Genomic DNA, 21,758 nt, shown 5'->3' with positions numbered 1-21,758 from the left:
CTTTGCGACCCAGACAGCAGCACTCCAGGCTTCCCTGTCCTTCACCATCTCCTAGTGTTTGCTCAAACTCATGTCCATTGAATTGGTGATGTCATCCAACCATCTCATCCTCTGTTGCCCCTTCTTTTTGTTTTTAATTAATTAATTAATTAATTAATTTTAATTGGAGGCTGATTACAATATTCTAGTGGTTTTTGCTGTACATTGACATGAATCAACCATGGGTGTACATGTGTTCCCCATCCTGAACCACCCCCTTCACCTCCCTCCCCATCCCATCCCTCAGGGTCATCCCAGTGCACCAGCCCTGAGCACCCTGTCCCATGCATTGAACCTGGACTGGCGATCTGTTTCACATATGATAATATACATGTTTCAGTGCTATTCTCTAAAATCATCCCACCCTTGCCTTCTCCCATAAAGTCCAAAAAACTGTTCTTTACATCTGTGTCTCTTTCTGTCTCGCATATAGGGTCATCATTACCATCTTTCTAGATTCCATATATTTGTGTTAGTATACTGTATTGGTGTTTTTCTTTCTGACTTACTTCACTTTGTATAATAGGCTCCAGTTTCATCTACCTCATTAGAACTGATTCAAATGCATTCTTTTTAATATTCCACTGTGTATATGTCCACAGCTTTCTTATCCATTAGTCTGCTGATGGACATCTAGGTTGCTTCCATGTCCTGGCTATTATAAACAGTGCTGCGATGAACATTGGGGTACACGTCTCTTTCACTTCTGGTTTCCTCGGTGTGTATGCCCAGCAGTGGGATTGCTGGGTTATATGGCAGTTCTATTTCCAGTTTTTTAAGGAATCTCCACACTGTTCTCCATAATGGCTATACTAGTTTGCATTCCCACCAACAGTGTCAGAGGGTTCCCTTTTCTCCACACCCTCTCCAGGATTTATTGTTTGTAGACTTTTTGATAGCAGCCATTCTAACTGGCGTGAGGTGGTACCTTATTGTGGTTTTGATTTGCATTTCTCTGACAATGAGTGATGTTGAGCATCTTTTCATGTGTTTGTTAGCCATCTGTATGTCTTCTTTGGAAAAATGTCTGTTTAGTTCTTTGGCCAGTTTTTTGATTGGGTCATTTATTTTTTTGGAATTGAGCTGCATGAGCTGCTTGTATGTTTTTAAGATTAATTCTTTGTCAGTTGCTTTGTTTCCTGTTATTTTCTCCCATTCTGAAGGCTGTCTTTTCACCTTTATAGTTTCCTTCTTTGTGCAAAAGCTTTTAAGTTTAATTAAGTCCCATTTGTTTATTTTTGCTTTTATTTCCTTTATTCTGGGAGGTGGGTCATTGAGGATCCTGCTGTGATTTGCCCCTTCTCCTGTCATCAGTCTTTCCCAGGATCAGGGTCTTTTCTACTGAGTCAGCTCTGCATCAGGTGGCAAAAGTATTGGAGCTTCCGCTTCAGTCCTTCCAATGAATATTCAGGACTGATTTCCTTTAGGATTGACTGGTTTGATCTAGTTGTAGTCTAAGGGCCTCTCAAGAGTCTTCTCCAACAGCACAGTTCAAAAGCATCAGTTTTTCAGGGCTCAGCTTTTTTTATAGTCCAACTCTCACATCCATACATGACCACTGGAAAAACCATAGCCTTGGCTAGACGGACCCTTGTGGACAAAGTAATGTCTCTGTTTTTTAATATGCTATCTAGGTTGGTCATAACTTTCCTTCCAAGGAGTAAGCGTCTTTTAATTTTATGGCTGCAGTCACCATCTGCAGTGATTTTGGAGCCCAGAAAAATAAAGTCAGCCACTGTTTCCACTGTTTTCCCATCTATTTGCCATGAAGTGATGGAACCAGATGCCATGATCTTAGTTTTCTGAATGTTGAGCTTTAAGTCAACTTTTTCACTCTCCACTTTCACTTTCATCAAGAGGCTCTTTAGTTCTTCACTTTCTACCATAGGGTGGTGTCATCTGCATATCTGAGGTTATTGATATTTCTCCCAGCAATCTTGATTCCAGCTTGTGTTTCTTCCAGTCCAGTGTTTCTCATGATGTACTCTGCATAGAAGTTAAAGAAGCAGGGTGACAATATACAGCCTTGACGTACTCCTTTTCCTATTTGGAACCAGTCTGTTGTTCCATGTCCAGTTCTGACTGTTGCTTCCTGACCTGCATACAGGTTTCTCAAGAGGCAGGGCAGGTGGTCTGGTATTCCCATCTCTTTCAGAATTTTCCACAGTTTATTGTGATCCACACAGTCAAAGGCTTTGGCATAGTCAATAAAGCAGAAATAGATGTTTTTCTGGAACTCTCTTGTTTTTTCCGTGATCCAGCAGATTTTGGCAATTTGATCTCTGTTTCCCCTGCCTTTTCTAAAGCCAGCTTGAACATCTGGAATTTCATGGTTCACGTATTGCTGAAGCCTGGCTTGGAGAATTTTGAGCATTACTTTACTAGCGTGTGAGATGAGTGCAATTGTGCAGTAGTTTGAGCATTCTTTGGCATTGCCTTTCTTTGGGATTGGAATGAAAACTGACCTTTTCCAGTCCTGTGGCCACTGCTGAGTTTTCCAAACTTGCTGGCATATTGAGTGCAGCACCTTCACATCATCATCTTCCAGGATTTGAAATAGTTCAACTGGACTTCCATCACCTCCACTAGCTTTGTTTGTAGTGATGCTTCCTAAGGCCCACTTGACCTCACATTCCAGGATGTCTGGCTCTAGGTGAGTGATCACACCATCGTGATTATCTGGGTTGTGAAGATCTCTTTGGTCCAGTTCTTCTGTGTATTCTTGCCACCTCTTCTTAATACCTTCTGCTCCCATTAGGTCCCTACCATTTCTGTCCTTTATTGAGCCCATCTGTGCTTGAAATGTTCCCTTGGTACCTCTAATTTTCTTGAAGAGATCTCTAGTATTTCTATTGTTTTCCTCTATTTCTTTGCGTTGATCACTGAGGAAGGCTTTCTTATCTCTCCCTGCTATTCTTTGGAACTCTTAATTCAAATGGGTATTCTCTCCTTTTCTCCTTTGCTTTTTGCTTCCGTTCTTTTCACAGCTATTTGGAAGATCTCCTCAGACAGCCATTTTACTATTGGCTTAACCAAGAAGTTCATTTGGGTTTTTCCATAAAAGGTAATGGAAAAACTTGAATGAACTTTTTGGTGAACCCAATAATAATGAGAAAGTTTGAAATGTTGAATGTTATTAAGAAGTAAGCAAATGGTCCTGCAAAAATATCACAATAGAATTTCTTACTGCAGAACTGCCACAAAATTTCAATTTATTTAAAAAAAATCTGCAAAGCACAATAAGATATACCTATATGTACCTTATTTTCAAAGAACTGTGTTTTGATCTGTTTGGGGGCTGTTTGAGGAGAATTCCTACAACTCAATAACAACAACAAAATTTTTAAATAGACAGTGGACTTGAACAGACATTTCTCCAATGAATATATACAAGTAGCTAGCTTATGAAAATATGCTCAAAATCACTAATCATTAGGGAAATGCTAATCAAAACCACTATCAAATATTACTTACACCTATTATGAGAGCTGCTATTTAAAAAACCTGAAAATAATAAGTGCTGGTGGGAATATAAAAGGGTACAGCTGCTGTGAGGAACAGTACGGTGTTCTTAAAAAAAACAAAACACTGAATTACCCTATGACCCAGCAATACCACTTCTTGGTGTTTATTGAAAAGAACTGAAAGCAGAATCTCAAGACGTTTGTACACCCATGTTCATAAAAGCATTATGCACAGCAGCCAAAAGGCAGAAGCAAATGTCCATCAACAGATGAATGAATAAACAAAAATGTGATACATGTACACACACATACAACATGGATGAACCTTGAGGATTATGCTAAGTGAAAGAAGCCAGTCACAAAAAGACAAGTCCTTTATGCTTTCACTTCCATGAAGTATGAAAGAGTAGTCAAACTCATAGAAACATAAAGTAGAATGGAGGCTTTCACTGGTCAGGGAGCAGAGAGGAATGGGGAGTTTCTGTTTAATGGGTGCAGTGTTTCTGTTTTATAAGATGAAAATATTTTGGAGGTTGACTGTCACATAATTTGAATAAACTTAACACTACTGAACTATACACTTAAGAACATTAAGATGGTAAAACAAAACAAGAACAAGGATGCCTGCTTTGGCCACTTATATTCAACTCTGCACTAGAAATTCTAGCCAGAGCAATTAGGCAAAAAAATAGATAAATAAAAGGTATTCAAATTGGATGGAAGAATGAAACTATCTCTATTTGCAGATGATATGACTGCATATATAGACAATTCTAAAGAATCTACAAAGCAACTATTAGAACTTGTGAACAAATTCAGCAAAACAGGGTATAAGCTCAACACTCAAAAAATCAGTTGTATTTCTACATGCCATCAATAAGCAATCAAAAAGGGAACTAAGAAAAGATTTCCATTTACAATATCATCTAAAAGACCGCTTAATAGTAAATTTAAGCAAACATGTAAGATCTGTACTCTGCAAACTACAAAATAGAAAATCTAACTTATTGGAAAAACATCTCACGTTCATAGATACTATGACTTAATATTCTTAAAGTGGCAATACTTCCCAAAGCAGTCTATAGATTCAATGCAGTCCTTACCAAAATCGCAACAGCCTTTTTGTGTGGAAATAGACAAGCTAACATGAAATTCATATGGACTTGGCAAGGGACCTTGCTGTGGAACACAGTTTGCCAGTTTCAAAATAAGTTAAACATAGAACTATCACATGATCCATCAATTTCACTCCTAGGAAAGAACTGAAAATAGGTCTTCAAACAAAAACTTGTACATGAATGCTCACAGCACTGTTCTCAATACCAAACATGGAGTCACCCCCAAATGCCCATGAAATGATAGATAAACAGAAGGTAGTACAGACAATGGAATATTTATTTGGTCATAGAAATGACGAAGTAATGATACAAAGTACAACATGGAAGGGTCCTGAAAACACTTAAGTGAAAGAAGTCACACAGAGAAGGCTACATGATTCCATGTATATGAGCTATCCAGAATAGGCAAACCCATAAGAAGAAAATAGATTAACAGTAGCTAGGGGCTGGGGGGAATGGGAGTAGCTGTTTATTAAGTGATGGTACTGCTTATTAGGATTCGCTGGTAGCTCAGTGGTAAAGAATCCATCTGCCAATGAAGGAGACTCAGGTTCAATCTCTGGGTTGGGAATATCCCCTGGAGTAGGAAATAGCAACCCACTCCAGTATTCTTGCCTGGAAAATCCCACAGAGCCTGGTGGTCTGCAGTACATGGGGTTGCAGAGAGCTGGACAGGACTTAGAGACTAAACAACAGTATGGGGGTCTCCTTTTGGTATGAGAAAAATATTCTTGAAGTAGGTGGTGGTCATGGTTGCACAACATCATTAATATACAAAATGTCACTAAATTCTACATTTTAAAATGGATGAAATGTGAATTTTATGCTATGTATATTTTACCAAAATTAAAAAAGGAGAATCCCTTGGCAGACTCTACAAAGATTTAGATTTTTCCCAGCCCTCAGGATTGTCACAAAGCCTGCCTCCTCCTATTAAATAACCTAGGTCACCTGGTCTATCCAGATTGTCTCTTCTTTGAAAAACCATGAGTCCTAATGCTGGCTCTAATTCACTTGAATTATTTATCATGTATTTTCTTTTGACATCACTTAACTTTTCCTGTGGAATAGACAAGAATCATTCCCTTGATTTCAACCACTTCTTGATGCAACTGAAAGACTGTCACAAGAAGGTTCACAACATCACATAATGAAGTCTATCAAAAAATTTTTTTTATGGCTCAGTTTCACAGCTCATTAAGATCACAGGATCTGCATTTAGCTACATGGCATCTTTGTCCTACTACTGATCTGCTCTTCTAGATCAGAGGTCAGCAAACATTTTCAGTAAATGTTCATAGTAAGTATTTCAGGTCTGTGAGCTGTCTCTGTCACAATCACTCAGCTCTGCCCTTGTAATCTGAAGGCAGTCACAGCCATAAATAAAAGAGCATAGTTGTGTCTCAGTAAAAGTTTTACAGACCTCACACAGTTTTCACATCACAGACTATTACTCTTGATTTGTTTCTCAATCTTCTAAAAATTCTTTGTGGGCAATAAAAAACCAGGTAACATGCCTCATTTGGCCCATGGGCTGTAATTTGCTGACTTGTGCTCTGTATTTTCCCTGATGTTAACATTTATTTCTACTATTTCAAATAAATGTATAGACATGGTATTAACTTCAAATAATTAAAACTGCATAAATTAAACAACTCACCTGTGATGTGATCATTTTCTGTTGCTTCTGGAGAAATGTAGAGAGCTGAGAGAGTACACCTGAGAAAGAAGGAAGGTCATGAGTGATATCACCTGCCTAAAAAGCTCCACCCTAGTAGCTGGCATAATATCTTAGAATGGGAGATGCCTTGAGAAGGGGCAGAAAGGATAACAGTAAGGGAGGGAGCATTCCTTGTCCATGCATGACTCTGGTATGATTATGTAACACTTAGACAATCTAGTTTTCAAATGTAAAAGCATTTGTTTCCTGCTCATTTGTTAACAGTGTGTGCTCTAACACACAGAAAATGTGAACAACACATTAAACTATAAGCCAATTAGGAAAAGCCAAAGAATAGAACATTAAAACTGATGCTGAGCGAAAATATTCAGCACAAAAATTTATAATGTTCATTACAAACCAGAAAATCTCAACAATGTTCTGAAAAAAAGGATGGGGTATTTTTGGAAGGGGAAAAAAGAGTTTACTCTTAATTTGGTTTCGCGTCTCAACAGTCTTTTTTAATTAAAAACAATAAACTGGTTTTGATTTCTGTGTTGTTAAGGCAGAAAAGACCTCCCTGGACCATCAAGAGACTCCATGGCTGTCTTTGATTCTGCCATAACAAAATGTACGATTGTAAACTAATCACTTTTTTACCCACTTCCTGCCCACCCCAACCCAACTCCATGCTTTAAATAACACATAAATAGACCTGTCTTAAGTCCAAGTCTTAACGACCTGTCTTGCAGCACCATCTCTGATTCTGCAAGGTCAGGACAGAGGGGACATCAGGTGTTCTCTAGCTGTGCTGAGTGCAGGAGCAGCTCAGAATACAAGTGGAGTAAAGAGTGAGGGGCGCAAGAAGGTAAACTCCCTCCCCTGTGGCTGGTCAGCTCTTCCTTCTGCAGGATGCCTTCACAACCTCCCAGGAAGCAGTACCTTCTGTTCCTTTGTCCAGAAAGTTGGCCCAAGGTTTCCATCATCACTACCACCAGCAGGAGGACCAGAGTCTGCTCCTCTGAGGTCCCAAGTGAACCGACTGTCCTGCTAGAGACTCCTGCTCCCAGAATCACCCTTTCTACTCCACAAAAAGCTGTTTTGTTGCAAGAAGGGTGTACCTAAAAGGGTCAGAATATTTTTCCAAGATCTAAAGCTCCTGGAATTTAAGCGGGACCTCCTGTAAAAGCCAACTAGGGCTTCTGAGGGCACAGGCATAGGCGGTTAGGCGAGACCCTCAGCGAGGCCCTGAGTGGGGGGAAAAAAAAAACCAAGTTTCTCCGCTGAGAAGAAAAGTGCACATGTACTGGGAGCCCGAAAGCCAGTTTCTGCTTGGTCTTCCAAGGTCTCAGACCACCCCGCACCTTGGAAATCAGAAAAACAAGCTTCACCTAGTAACCAGCGCAGGGACGTGCTGGTCCTCACCGGCAGCATAAAACGGAGTCAGAGCCACACCGAGTCTGGAGACAAAGCCATTTCTTCCTTCACCTACCCCCCGGTTGCCTGTCTCAACTCTGCGGGGCTCCACCGAACCTCCCTGCTCCTCAGCGGTCGGGTCCACAAGCCTGAAGCTCCAGAATCATCTCCTTGAGACTGGACTGCAGCTGCAGCCCGGTATCTGCAGTCTAGCAGGGAGAGGAGGGAGAGGAGGGAGAGGAGGGAGCGCACATGCGCGGAAGGCCATAGCGACCGCCACGTCCTGTCCCAGCAAAGGCACAGTACATTTCTTGAAAACCTGTTATTGTTCAGTCGGTAAGTCATGTCTGACTCTGCGACTCCATGAACTGCCGCACTCCAGGCTTCCCTGTCCTTCACTATCTCCTATAGTTCGCTCAAATGCATGTCCCGTTGAGTCGTGATACTATCTAACCATCTCATCCTCTTCCGCCCCCTTCTCCGTTTTGCCTTCAGTCTTTCCCAGCACTAGGGTCTTTTCCAATGAGCAGGCTCTTCCAATCAGGTGGCCAAAGTATTGAAGCTTCAGCAACAGTCTTTCCAATGAATATTCAGGTTGATTTCCTTTAGGATTGACTGGTTTGATCTCCTTGCAGTCCAAAGGAATCTCAGGAGTCTTTTCCAGCACCACAATTCGAAAGCATCAATTCTTCGGAGTTTAGCCTTCTTTATGGTCCAGCTCTCACATCTGTACAGGACTGCTGGAAAAACCAGTGTTTGACTGTATGGACCTTTGTTGGTAAAGTGTTGTCTCTGCTTTTTAATAGCTGTCTAGGTTTGTCATAGCTTTCCTTCCAAGGAACACATGTCTTTTAACTGCAGCCACTGTGCCCAGGGATTTTGGAGCTCAAGAAAAAAGAAAATAAAATCTGTCACTGCTTCCACTTTTTCTAGTTCTATTTGCCGTGATGGGATTGGATGCCACGATCTTTGTTTTTTGAATATTGATCTTCAAACCAGCTTTGTCACTTTCCTCTTTCACCCTCATCAAAAGGCTCTGTAGTTCCTCTTCACTTTCTGCATATCTGAGGTTGTTGATATTTCTCCCATCTCAATTAGGATAGGGTCTGTGATAGAAACAAACTTATGGTTACTCAAGAGGAAGGGGGGGAAGGGATAAATTAGGAATTTTGGATTACTTTATATAAAATAAATAAACTGCATATAAAACTGATAAACAATGACCTACTGTATAGCACAGGGAACTATATTTAGTATCTTGTAATAACCTAAAATGGAAAAAATCAGAAAAAAGTATATATATGGGTGAGCTTAGTCACTCAATCGTGTCCAACTCTTTGCGACCCTATGGACTGCAGGCCAGGCTCCTCTGTGCATGGGGATTCTCCAGGCAAGAGTACTGGAGTGGGTTGCTATGCCCTCCTCCAGGAGATCTTCCCAACCCAGGGATCAAACACATTGCAGTCAAATTTATTACCGACTGAGCCACCAGGGTAGCCCATGTATATATACTTACATGTGTAACTGGATCAATTTGCTATACACTTGAAAGTAACACTGTAAATCAACTATACTTCAGTTGAAAAAAAAAGGCTCTGAAATTTTGTACATTGGGTAGAATTGCCAGATTTAGCAAATAAAGTACAAGTCATGAGACACTTTTTTATTCGTTGTTCATCTGAAATAAATTTTAAGTATCTAAATTATGTATCTCTCATCAATTAAATTTCTCTGATAATATTGGCTCTCCTTAACAATTCCTTGTTTTTAAGAATTGTTACATTATTTATTCCAGAGACTGTCCATTTACATGGTTCCATTTTCATTATATGTTACTTATTTCGTAGTTGTATCTCACTTATTTCATCCTTTGGACATTCATTAATGAGAAAACACATCTAGCTTTATGAACGGATATAATGGCATAAAGTTAACAACTCTGGGAACTGCTCTTCAAATTTGATTTGTAAAACACATAAGACCATCATTCATGGCACAACTTGCCTTTCCCACTCTTCAGGATCACATTGGATCTCTTTGATTAATAATTTTTTAACATGTCCACTAACAAAAAAACTTTTTGTCAGTTTTTTCCATTCCCTTTTAACACTATAAATGATACTTTCACTTGTCCTTATGTTAGAAAAGCAGTTAGTAACATCCGTGTAAAAATATCAAATTAAGAGATGAAACTCATTTCAAAATACAGCCACAGCACGCACAATAATGATCATCCACATAATCATCTTATAATCGTTACTGAAAGAGGAAAAACTGTTCTCTCAACTTCCATAATTCTATTGTTAGAGATATTGAAAACTACAAACAAGAAATAAGCAAATTAGCTTCATTTAATGGAATATTTAAAAGGTTAAATAAGAATTTGGGGCTTTTTCTGGAGGATTAAAATATTTCAGTGCTTTAAATATTAACTGAGAACTCTTCCAGCTGTATTTGTTAAAGAGTGTTGAGTTTCTGAATGCAAGAGAAATGAACAATACTGCCTACCAACAAAAATCACGAAAGTCCTTTAATAACGCAATTCAAATGTTAATAATATAAATGCTGAAGTAAGAGAACAACTTCATGTCAATTACTTCAACATCAATATAAAAAGTATCTCTATCTGAATAGCAAGTATTATAAAGAATGTGGCGGGACAGTCAACACCTTCCACATAATCTTTCATGCTTTGTTTATCCCTGGAAACAAAAGATAAAAGATAAACAAAGGATATCTTGTCTTCACCTTTATGTAAATATCCACCAAAATTTGTATTTGTATTACCTCCATCAAAAGCAGTGTAGACGGGGATGACCCAGAGAGATGTTATGAGGAGGGAGGTGGGAGAGGGGTTCATGTTTGGGAACATATGTACACCTGTGGTGGATTCATGTCAATGTATGGCAAAACCAATACAGTATTGTAAAGTAAAATAAAGTAAAAATAAAAAAAAAAAAACTAAAGAGATGGTAACAGGAAAAAAAAAAGCAGTGTAGAAGCAAGGGGAAATATGTATTTTCTACATTGTAATTGCTTGCACCCATGGATATGTTGAAAAAAAAGAGGCTATTATAACACTGATAATCTCTGTATCATAAGTGAAGCTATTATTTTTGTTGTTGCAGTGGACTTTATCTTGGCACTTGAAATTGTGATTGCAACTTTGGAATCAGAAAATACTTTGCCAGTACTATGTTAGGTCATTTGAGCTGAAAGAATGATGATGGTGTGGAGGGTATTTACAGCTTCTGCTTCAATTACTATATCTCAATCTGAATTCGTTAATAAAAAAAATTATTTTATCTCTTTCTATTATCTCTATCTCTAGTATTAGTTCCCCTGGAGAAGGAAATGGCAACCCACTCCAGTATTCTTGACTGGGAAATCCCATGGACAGAGGAGCCTGGTGGGCTACAGTCCATGGGGTCGCAAAGAGTCAGACATGACTTATTGACTAAGCAACAATATCCTATTTGAGGATAGAGGACTGAATGTTTTCCTCCTAAGAATAGGAACAAGACAAAGATGTCCACTACTGGGGAGATAAAAATAAAATCTTCCAATTCAGAAAACCTCTCTGTATTGCACAGAAGGAAAACAAAACATCATTTCCTAGACCCAGCATGATGCATTGATGTGCTTGTCCTGCATGGTGTGAAAATGCCCCTCTCTGCCATACCTCTTTTTCTTTCAAAGGGCATACCTTTCAAATCAGGTGTCTTTTCTTCAAGAAGCTCCATGGATACTCCATCCAGAGTAGAGAATATGGTAGCCTTTTAGTTGCACAACAGGTCTCTCCTCAACAGGTTTATAGAAGGATTGGGAGAGACCAAGAACACACGTTCCTTAGTTAGAGGACCTAACTGCATGTGAATTGTAGAGGAAAAGGAATAAGTAGACTGATGCAAAATACTAATAGTTTGTAACATCTGCTGTCACCATATGGAAAACAAGTAATTCCTGAGGAAACTGCAGGATAAGCAGAACTTTATCAGAACAGGCAAAGAGATTAGCCTGAGGAAAAGTTACTGACACATATGGCTCACCATTTCCCACCTCTGAGAGTCTCTCAATCTATCCATTTTGAGCTGTTTGCCAAGATTTCCTAGCTGGAGGTTTTGTTCTTCTCCATCCTCCTGATTCTCTTGTCCCTGTAGTCAGTCCCTGCCTCCTCCAGACCCTGCCTCCTCTGATCCCTTCATGGGTTGACCAGAGTAGGGATTTCTCCCTTTAGTAAAGAGTTCTGATCAGCCAACACAGAAGTCTTCAATTTCTTTTCTTGGATGTCTTTCTCTAGATTATCCCTACATTGAGTACCTGCTGCTCAGATTTGACTGTCCATTCTTGTCATCCTACCACTTTCCCTAAATTTGGATTCGGATAGTTGGCAAGAGAGTCAAAGTTTGCTAAAACTAGAGCATATTTTGATCTGACCCCAGGTTCCAACCAGGGGGTTCTGAGAAAGCATCAGCAAACCACTGATGGAAATCGATGGGGGACCCCCATGTCTTCTAGGTGCATTGCTGCAACATCACCCAGCTCAGCATTTGTGGAAAGGCTTCAGGTATAGCTGTCAGCAACCCTTCTCTGAGTTCGTAACTGCCTTGGTTACTCCATAGTTATGAGGGGTGGGGTGCCAGATAGCTTCCCCTGAGGTAGTGATCTTCCAGACCCCAATGTGATTGCTCTACCAGAGGAACAAAATCTCCTAATTGCAGAATTCCATGCATTTGCTGGTTGCTCAATTTCATCTAATAAGTCTGTATATATTCCTATGTGTGGGCTGTAAACTGAATACACACTGAGGTGTACTTTTGCAAATTTCTGGGGCATAGAGGAAAGAAGCCTTTAAATAAGAAACATCAGCTGGTAAGAAAGGCATTTGAATTACATGGGCATCCTGAGTAGCTTCTCAATGGCATTGGTGCTGCTGGTGACCCAAATAGACCAGCTGGCTTCCTTCACATTGAGACCAAAAAAATAAATAAATAAAATACACAAAAAATTGTAACCAGGGCACTTTGGTTTCCCTTCCTGTGTTTACATTATTTCAACACCTTGTTTCTTTGCTTTTTTCCAAGTGACTAGTATAGCTACTCTCCCTGATGCCTTCCATGCAGATCTCTTAATCTTCCCATGATGCTCTATCATTTCTGGCTTTTTATTAATAGCTATGCAGTATAAATGGCAACCCACTCCAGTGTTCTTGCCTTGAGAATCCCAGGGATGGGGGAGCCTGGTGGGTTGCCATCTAAGGGGTCGCATAGAGTCGGACGCGACTGAAGTGACTTAGTAGTAGTAGCATGCAGTGTGTGGAGCATAAGGGACTCCTGAAGGAGTCACCTCGTCTAAGACATTAGGTGGACTCAGTCTAGGCCATTAAAGTACATTAACTGCGTCTTCAAATTGAGCAGGTAATTTATTACCAGTTAAAGAAACTGCCTAGATGGGAACCACCCGTCTGAAAGATTATCACCTCCCTCTCCCCGAGTCAGTCTGAGGCATGGAGGGGCAAAGACATCCAGGAAAAGCAGGAGGAGCAGGGCAAGCAGAGGGAGAAGCAGGGTTCTATGAGAGAAAAAATGTATTTGTCTTGCATTTTCTCTTTAATTTTTTCAACAGCTTCTTCTGGTTATCCAAATAATTTTTAAATTTCCTCTTGGAATGGTTAGAATTATATGCATCCCATAAATATCAGCAACTCATTTACTGGGATAGACTCCCTTCTAAGAACCTCTGCAAAACAAAAGAATTGTCCTCTGGCTACTGCAGGACTAGAATCTCATATGTATGCCAATTCCAAATGCGACAGACAGATATTAACTGTTTTTAAAAGAGAACAGCAGGCAACGTTACTGGCTTCCCATATTTTCCAATCATCCAGTGATCATGATGAGATTTTGGAGCCTATTATTATCCATAATTATTCAAAAGTAAAATCTTGAATTTGGGTGGTTTGTTTAGATAGTATTCCAAAAGAACAGAGGGCTAGGAGTAAGAGTATTCATTATTTAGGGTCTGATTGTTGTGTGACCAAGACTTTCAGCTGATCTGCTCAAACCAGGAACTACCAGACTCATCCCATTCTTATCAAAATTGCTGAAGAAATAATTATAAATTAAAAATTTATAATTAAAATTAAAATTAAAAATTTCTCCCAACAAGAAAATCTATTCACAAAGGTAGAAGACAAAAGAACTTTATTACTGAATAATCATAAAAGAATGTGTTGTGCACTATAGGAAGTCTGCTAAGAGATTACAAAGCCAGAAAGAAACGGCACCCTTTTATAAAGCTAATTGGATACAACTCGTTACATACATGTTCTCAAGATATACAATAGCTAAACCTTAAGTAAGAGGACTTGACACCATCATTTATCATAGTTTACCTTAAATTCATCTGGTAATTGGGATGAGCATCTGTCTTAACTGAAGCTTCTCATATCTATTTGAAAGGAGGTAGTTTTGCAACTTGGAGCAAGGCACCTATAGAAGAAGTTAGGCTCCTACCCTCCTACAGAAACTGAGAAATTGGGAGTGCAAACACCTTGGAAGGGTACACTTCAAAGAGATAACTCCAAGGCTCCTTGAGAAAGATATTATAGGGGTGTAAAACTGCCAAAAGGCTTTTTAAAAGGTTCATATTCATCCCAAAGGGATGGATAAAGCATTTACAGTTACACGTTTACAAAAGAAAATGTTCTAAGAAAAAGAAGTGGGGATATCTCTTCTATCATTTTTTTTAAGACTGTACTAATCCTCTTTTCATTTCTATTTGCTCTTACTATCACCACTTCTAGGTAATATTGTACTGCAGGTCTTACGGCAACTAAGAAAGAAAATGGAGGAAGTGGCATAAGATGGGAAATAAAGAGGTAATGCTATCACTATAAGCAGATGGCTTGACCTTGTATGTAGAAAATGCTCAGGGACTCACTGAAAAATATTAGAACCAATAAATGAGCTCAGTAAAGTTAAGGAACTGTGGTGTTGGAGAAGACTCTTGAGAGTCCCTTGGACTGCAAGGAGATCCAACCAGTCCATTCTGAAGAAGATCAGCCCTGGGATTTCTTTGGAAGGAATGATGGTAAAGCTGAAACTCCAGTACTTTGGCCACCTCATGCCAAGAGTTGACTCATTGGAAGACTCTGATGCTAGGAGGGATTGAGGGCAGGAGGAGAAGGGGACGACAGAGGATGAGATGGCTGGATGGCATCACTGACTCAATGGACGTGAGTCTGAGTGAACTCCGGGAGTTGATGATGGGACAGGGAGGCCTGGTGTGCTGTGATTCATGGGGTCGCAAAGAGTTGGACACGACTGAGTGACTGAACTGAACTGAACTGAAAGTTAAGGATACAGGATCAATAATATAAATATCAATGGGACTTGTATACATTAGCAATGAGCAATCCAAAGTTAAGACAACACACTCATTTACAATAGCATCAAAAGAAAAAATTCTTAAGAGTGAATTTAACAAAAGAAGTGTAATACTTCTACAACGAAAAGTGAAAGATTTGTACAAGACTTGCCCAATGAAAATGTCATTGAAAGATTTTTGAAGATCTAGATAAATGGAAAGTTAGCAAGATAGCAAAAATAAAATTTCAGCCCCCTCTCCCTACAGAAACACCATTTTTAACAACAATCCATGGATGAAAAACCAATATGTGCTTTGCATTATGGAAGTCACTGGAAGAGAGAAAGAGAAAAGGGCAGAAATACATTTGGATGTCAAACGGTGGAAAATAAATCTGAAAAAATTCATTACCTTAGCGAAATTTCTAGGCATTCAGTGGTGTGCAGCATGTCAAGATATCCCTTCTATATGCTTGAAGTGACAATGATGGATATGGATGCTGTCGCAAAGAGTCAGACACAACAGAGTGACTAACACTTTCACTTTTCACTTGGAGCCTTTGGCAGTCTTACTTGTGAGCCAATTTCTTTAAAAATCAATCAGTTAATCTTTGGAGTTTATGCGTGTTTTAAATGGGATGGGGTAACAATTTTCTACATTTACAGGCAGTTATACCTCTATCATTTATTAAGTTAACGTCAAAACTTTCAGTGACTTAACCATTTATCGCTGAACAATATTCCATTGTATAGATGTACCACATTTTGCTTACCCATTTACCTACTGAAAAGTATCTTGGTTAATTCTAATTTTGGAAATAATAAACCTGCTATATTTTTATATTTTTGTGTTAATGTAAGCTTTTAAATAAGTTGAGTAATCACCTAGGAAAGCAATGGCTAGACTGTATAAGACTATGTTTCTTTGTAAGACATTGCCAAAGCTTGCAAGAATCTTCAACTTTAATTTACTTAACAAATACATTAAACTCATGATCCAATACAAATATTCATTCAACACTCACTGAGTTGAAAAACAACATGCTAATTTTAGGCCCTGGATTCATAGTAGTGTGTAAAGTAGATAAAACTCCAAGCTCTGAATGTAGTTTATATTCTATTGAGGAATACAAAATAATGAGACCACATTAAAATATTTTGTATGCTAAATGATACCTTGACAAAAAATTGCAGCATTAAAGTGGGATAAAGTTAACACAAAAGGAAAAACTATGGAGACAATAAAAAGATCAGGGGTTGGGGTGGAGATGGAAGGATGAAAAGACAGCACAGAGGGCTTTTACAGCAGTGAAAACACTCACTATGGTACCATAATGATGGATAAATGTCATCAACATGTCTAAACCCATATGATACATAATATCGAGTGACATGTAATGTAATTGATAGACTTTTATGACATGTCAATGTAGGTTCATCAGTTGTAACATATATGCCACTGCTGGGGGATGCTGATAATGGGAGGGTGTACGTGTGTGGGGGGAGGAAATGGGAAATCCCTGCACTTTCCCCTCAATTTTTCTGTGAATCTAAAACTGCTCTAAAAATATTATCTCAATTTCTTTTTTAAAAGCTGCCAGAAGACTGATTCAATCTTTAGTACACATATGTACTAGTCTGCCAAGGCTGCTGCCTTAGTCCACTGGGGCTGCTATAACAAACTACTAACAGACCGGATAGCTTATAAACAATGGAACTTTATTTTGCACAGTTCTGGAGGTCGGGAAGTCCAAGACCAATGCAGGAGCATGGCTGCATTCTGGTGAGAGCAGTCTTCCTGGTTAACAGATGGCACCTTCTCATTGTGATCTCATGTGCTGGAAAGGCTGGGGAGCTCTGCAGGGTCCCATTCATGAGCATTCCACTCTGCAGACATAATCACCTCCCAATGACCCCACCTTCTAACACCATCTCACTGGAGATGACGTCAACATATGAATTTAGGGGTGAGAGGAGGGGACACAAACATTCAGCTGCCAAAACAAAGTACCACCACAGATGAGGTGACTTAATGCAACTTTATTTGACTCGTTTTTGGAAACTGGAAGTCCAAGGTCAAGGCGTTGGCCGGTTTGTTTTCCCAAACCCTCTCTCCTTGGCTTCCAGATGGCTGCCTTCTGTGTCTTGCATGCCCTTTTCTTCATGCATACTTGGCTCTGGTGTCTGTTTCTCTTCTTGTAAGGACACCAGTCATGCTGGATTGGAGCCCATCCTTATGACCTCATTTCACTTTACCACTCTAAAGGCCCTATCTCCAAAACAGTCACATTGGGATAGACTTGGGGGGAAAACAATTCAGTCCATGATAACATACAACTGATTATAAACATATTTCACAAAATACTATTTACCAGTATCTCTAATGAATTCTGACATGTTTTATTTCTTTAAAAATATTAGCTCTGATTCACTGAACTGATTTCACAGTTCCTTTATAGGCCAGTGTAGTTGCTTAGTAATGTGTTACGGAGAAGGCAGTGGCACCCCACTCCAGTACTCTTGCCTGGAAAATCCCATGGATGGAGAAGCCTGGAAGGCTGAAGTCCATGGGGTTGCTGAGGGTCAGACATGACTGAGTGACTTCACTTTCACTTTCATGCATTGGAGAGGGAAATGGCAACCCACTCATGTTCTTGCCTGGAGAATCCCCGGGACGGGGGAGCCCGGTGGGCTGCCGTCTATGGGGTCGCAGAGAGTCAGACATGACTGAAGTGACTTGGCAACAGCAGACTAGGCTCAACTACATTTCCGAGTTCCCTTTTCTGTATGTTTCCCATTGGGGTGGGCCATAAAAGATATTCTTGTGCAAGACTTGGAGTGTGCAAGTGATGTAATAGCCATTTTGTATCTTTGTAACATGCTGCTGCTGATCTACTGAGCACCTCACTGGCATGAGACACCACCAGAACTATAACCATTCCACATAGGTCCTTTGGCATCTCTGATGCTCGCACCAGATATGTGTGATCCCCTCACTGACTGAGGGACCCAGTTTCTGAAGGACACCACACCAAGGCCAGAGGCAATAAGAACTGTCTCCAGGTTTAGCCCCTCCTTGTCGGCACTACTCATGGTTGTGAGTTCTTACATTTTTGCTCTCTTTCATGTCTCATCCATCTCCTTTCCCTTACTGTCTGCCCTGAGCACTTTAGTCAAATGTCTTCAACAGGCATGGAGACAACCTCATAGACACCGCTTAACCAGTTCCCACAGTCGTAGAAAGCCAAAGCCCTGTAAGAAATCCCTTTAGACATACACATTCATCTTATGGTTCTATGTCTCTAATTAAATCCTCCTGAATCACAAATCGCAGATTGGGTGTTGCTTCACCAGGGTTCGATTCCTGGGTTGGGAAGATCCCCTGGAAAAGGAAATGGCAACTCACTCTGGTATTCTTGCCTGGAGAATCTCATGGACAGAGGAGCCTGGTAGGCTACAGTCCATGGGGTTGCAACAGTCAAACATGACTTAGCGACTAAACCACCACCAATCTGATTAGAGTCAGATTTAAAACCATTGAAGATCCTGTTTCAGGTGTAAAGAGGCACTGATAGTCCATGATGTGCAGTGGCAATACAGTTACTCAGATGATTACCTCTAGGTATCTCTTATCATGTGCCTACAGAATGCAAGTTGTTGGGAATGAAAGATTTTCTCTCCTAGGTATTTTAGTGAACAAAAGAGTATGAAACTGGTTGTTTATTCTAAATGTGTTGGACGTTGAGAAACAACATGAGACACTCAGGAATTTAAATTCCCAGCTCAAGATCCACAAAGACCCTAAGGCTTCAATGATATTTCTGAAAGCCCCTCATCCCCTAAAGCTGCAGGGCTGAGATTTATGAAAAGAAATCCTGTTACAAATCTGTTGGGTGGCTTAATTATTATGTACATTGAATTTCCCACCTTACATGGTCTCATTAAAATTAAAATTAGGGCACTGATTAGTAAAGAACCCCTGGGATGGGGAAGTAACAGATTTCAGTGGAGATGAATCTTTAATGCCTATAAATACTTTCAATATATCTATCAGGCAACCCCTCACCCCCTTAATCCACTGCTATGGCTTCATGAGGAATTCCCTATGATGAGCTGACAAGTGAAAGAAAACCTCAGGCTTGGATCAAATCATTCTGCATGGTACATAGCACCATAGCCACACTCTGAGAAGGTCTTAAAAGTTGGTGGTGAAATCACCTGATTTATTTTGCCTGGAAGGAGGAATGGCAAAAGTTATGAGTTAACACTTATTTATGCACAGTGCCTAAAGTCAAAGTGAAGTCCTCAGTCGTGTCCGACTCTTTGCGACTCCATGGAATGTTAGCTCACCAGGTTCCTCCATCCATAGGATTCTGCAGGCAAGAATACTGGAGTGGGTTGCCATTTTTCTCCAGGGGATCTTCCCAACCCAAGGATCGAACCCAGGCCTCCCTATTGCAGGCAGACACTTTAACCTCTGAGCCACCAGGGAAGCCCTATGGTTTGGCTAAATGATCAAGGACTAAGGAGGGGTACTTTGGAAAACCTGTGAAAGGGAGTTCAGGGGGAGAGGTGCCCATCTAGACCTTTCCAGATGAGGAGAGTGAAGGTCTTTGTGTACCATGTGAATGCTCACGAAAGGGTGACTGCATCAGAGGACTGAAACATTAAGTGAAGGACACATTCTGTGATGCCAATCTCTTATCAGTCAGCTCCATTACCCAGCCACTTGTCATTGCCAGATAGGCTCATGAACACAGTGGCTACAGCAGCAGTGAAGGAAATTATGCATGGGCTCAGCAAAGTGGACTTTCACTCAACGAGACCAATCTGGCTAAAGTCACTGTTAAGAGATTAATCTGCCAACAGCAGAGACCAACAATTAACTTGGCACAATTCCCTGGATGGATCAGTTTAGCCATGTTATAGGTTGACTGCATTAGACCATTCTCATCACAAAATGGACTGTATCTTGTACTTTCCATCAAAGATATTTACCCTGTACATGCATTTGCCTTTCCTGCCTAAAATGCATCTGTCAAAACCAACATCAACAGATATACAGCATGGTATTCCTTGTACTCTTGGACTCCAGGGGGGACAAGAGGCTGCTAAAGCCTCCACAGTGAGAGTGTCTTTGAGAGCACTAATGGGAATGCCTACTGATTTCAATTCAGATCACTTCTTAAGGCTGTTTGTGGAGGAGGCCCTATACAAGTTGGGCATTTGAAAGTAACACCATCAGTGAAATTAAAAATTTTAAGTGGAGGATATGTTGCCTGCAGAGCCCAAAAAGGACTAAAAGATGGATTTACATTAACATTGTGTGTATTAAGAACAGAAAACAAAAAGCAGTCTGTAGTTGCTTCTTGACAGCAACAGAGATGAAACAGCCCTTGTTTTACAAGTGATTTTCAGGAACTCAACTGATGAGGCAGATCTCTGTGTGGTGAAATAACTTATGCTTTTTTTGGGAGTATTTATATGCCCTCAATGAATCTGTGAAATGATTTCCTCAGAGGAGGATGTCATCAATGTCATGTCATACCCTGCTCCTGGAAGAAACGGGATGCAGTTAAGACATTGCCTGCAAAGACTGTGCAATGGCACAGTTGTTCAGGTATCCCATGGGTAGCCTGGTAGAGGTACCTTGCATCCCTTGGAGGTGAAGGTAAACTGTGGCTGAAAGGGTGTTAAAAAGAGCACTGAACAGAACATATTAGCCAAACTGGAATAACAAAATATTTACTACTTGCTATTTGAATGGAAACAGTAATTTCAGTAACACTGGGTACTCGGTTCTTAGCAGATAGGCCATAGCATTAAGGTTTTAATAATCCACTGTGAAGCACCATCATTATTTCCAGGCTAAGAACAAGCTATACTGGATCATCAAACAGAGTAGTAGTGGCAATGATCACTTGTTTTCAGTATGTATTTACAATGGTTTCAATTGAGGTATATGGTACAATACGGTCTCCTTTGTCAATCCAATTTGTAAGTGCCAAAAATTTAATTATTCTTTGGATCAGAGCATCCATGCTTTCTATGGGATTATGCTAAAATTAAGTCAGTGGGTGTTATGACCATGTGAAACTTAAGACAACAGTTCTGTTGGTTAAGATGAAACATTCTATTTGTTCCTAAATGACTCAGTCTCTCTGGGTTGCTATAATAAAATACAATGGACCAGGTGGCTTATAAACAATAAAAGTTTATTTCTCACACAGTTCAAGAGGCTGGTAAGTCCAAGATCATAGCACCAGAAGATTCCTTGTTTGGTGAGAACTGCTTCCTGTTCACAGAAGGCTGTCTTTCTCTAAGTCCCCACATGGTGGAAGAAGCAAGGGAATTTTCTGGAGTCTATTTTAAGAGCACTAACCCCATTCATGAGGACTCTGTTCTCCTAACTGAATCACTTCCAAAAGCCCCACCACCAAATACCATCATACTGGCAGTTAAGATTTCAACATGAATTTTGGAGGGAATTTCAGTATAGCACTGTATTTTATATTCAATAACACCTCTAAGATTTTAGGGGGTAACATGATTAAATTTAAGGAGGTACCCAGGTATAAGTGTAACTTGAGCCCTGTATTAAGGCTATGAAAATTTACCAATGGTACACATCAGCATTAAAGTTAATATTAATTTGGAAGGTACAAAAGCCAATCACAGCACCCTTGTATCTTTT

At 39.9% G+C, this 21,758-nt stretch overlaps 1 long non-coding RNA gene across 1 annotated transcript; it reads right to left on the bottom strand.

Moving 5' to 3' along the window:
- Window positions 1–4,880: 4,880 nt before the first annotated feature.
- On the bottom strand, window positions 4,881–8,810 carry LOC138430010 (uncharacterized). The gene is made up of 2 exons (XR_011252950.1): window positions 7,673–8,810; window positions 4,881–6,340 (listed from the first exon to the last, which is right to left on the bottom strand). It is a non-coding gene; the product is annotated as an uncharacterized lncRNA (long non-coding RNA).
- Between the last annotated feature and the right edge of the window lie 12,948 nt (window positions 8,811–21,758).

The sequence above is a fragment of the Ovis canadensis genome, chromosome 25 (genome assembly GCF_042477335.2).
Source record: "Ovis canadensis isolate MfBH-ARS-UI-01 breed Bighorn chromosome 25, ARS-UI_OviCan_v2, whole genome shotgun sequence".
In the NCBI taxonomy this organism is placed as follows: Eukaryota; Metazoa; Chordata; class Mammalia; order Artiodactyla; family Bovidae; genus Ovis; species Ovis canadensis.
This window is presented reverse-complemented; position numbering and strand designations above follow the sequence as displayed.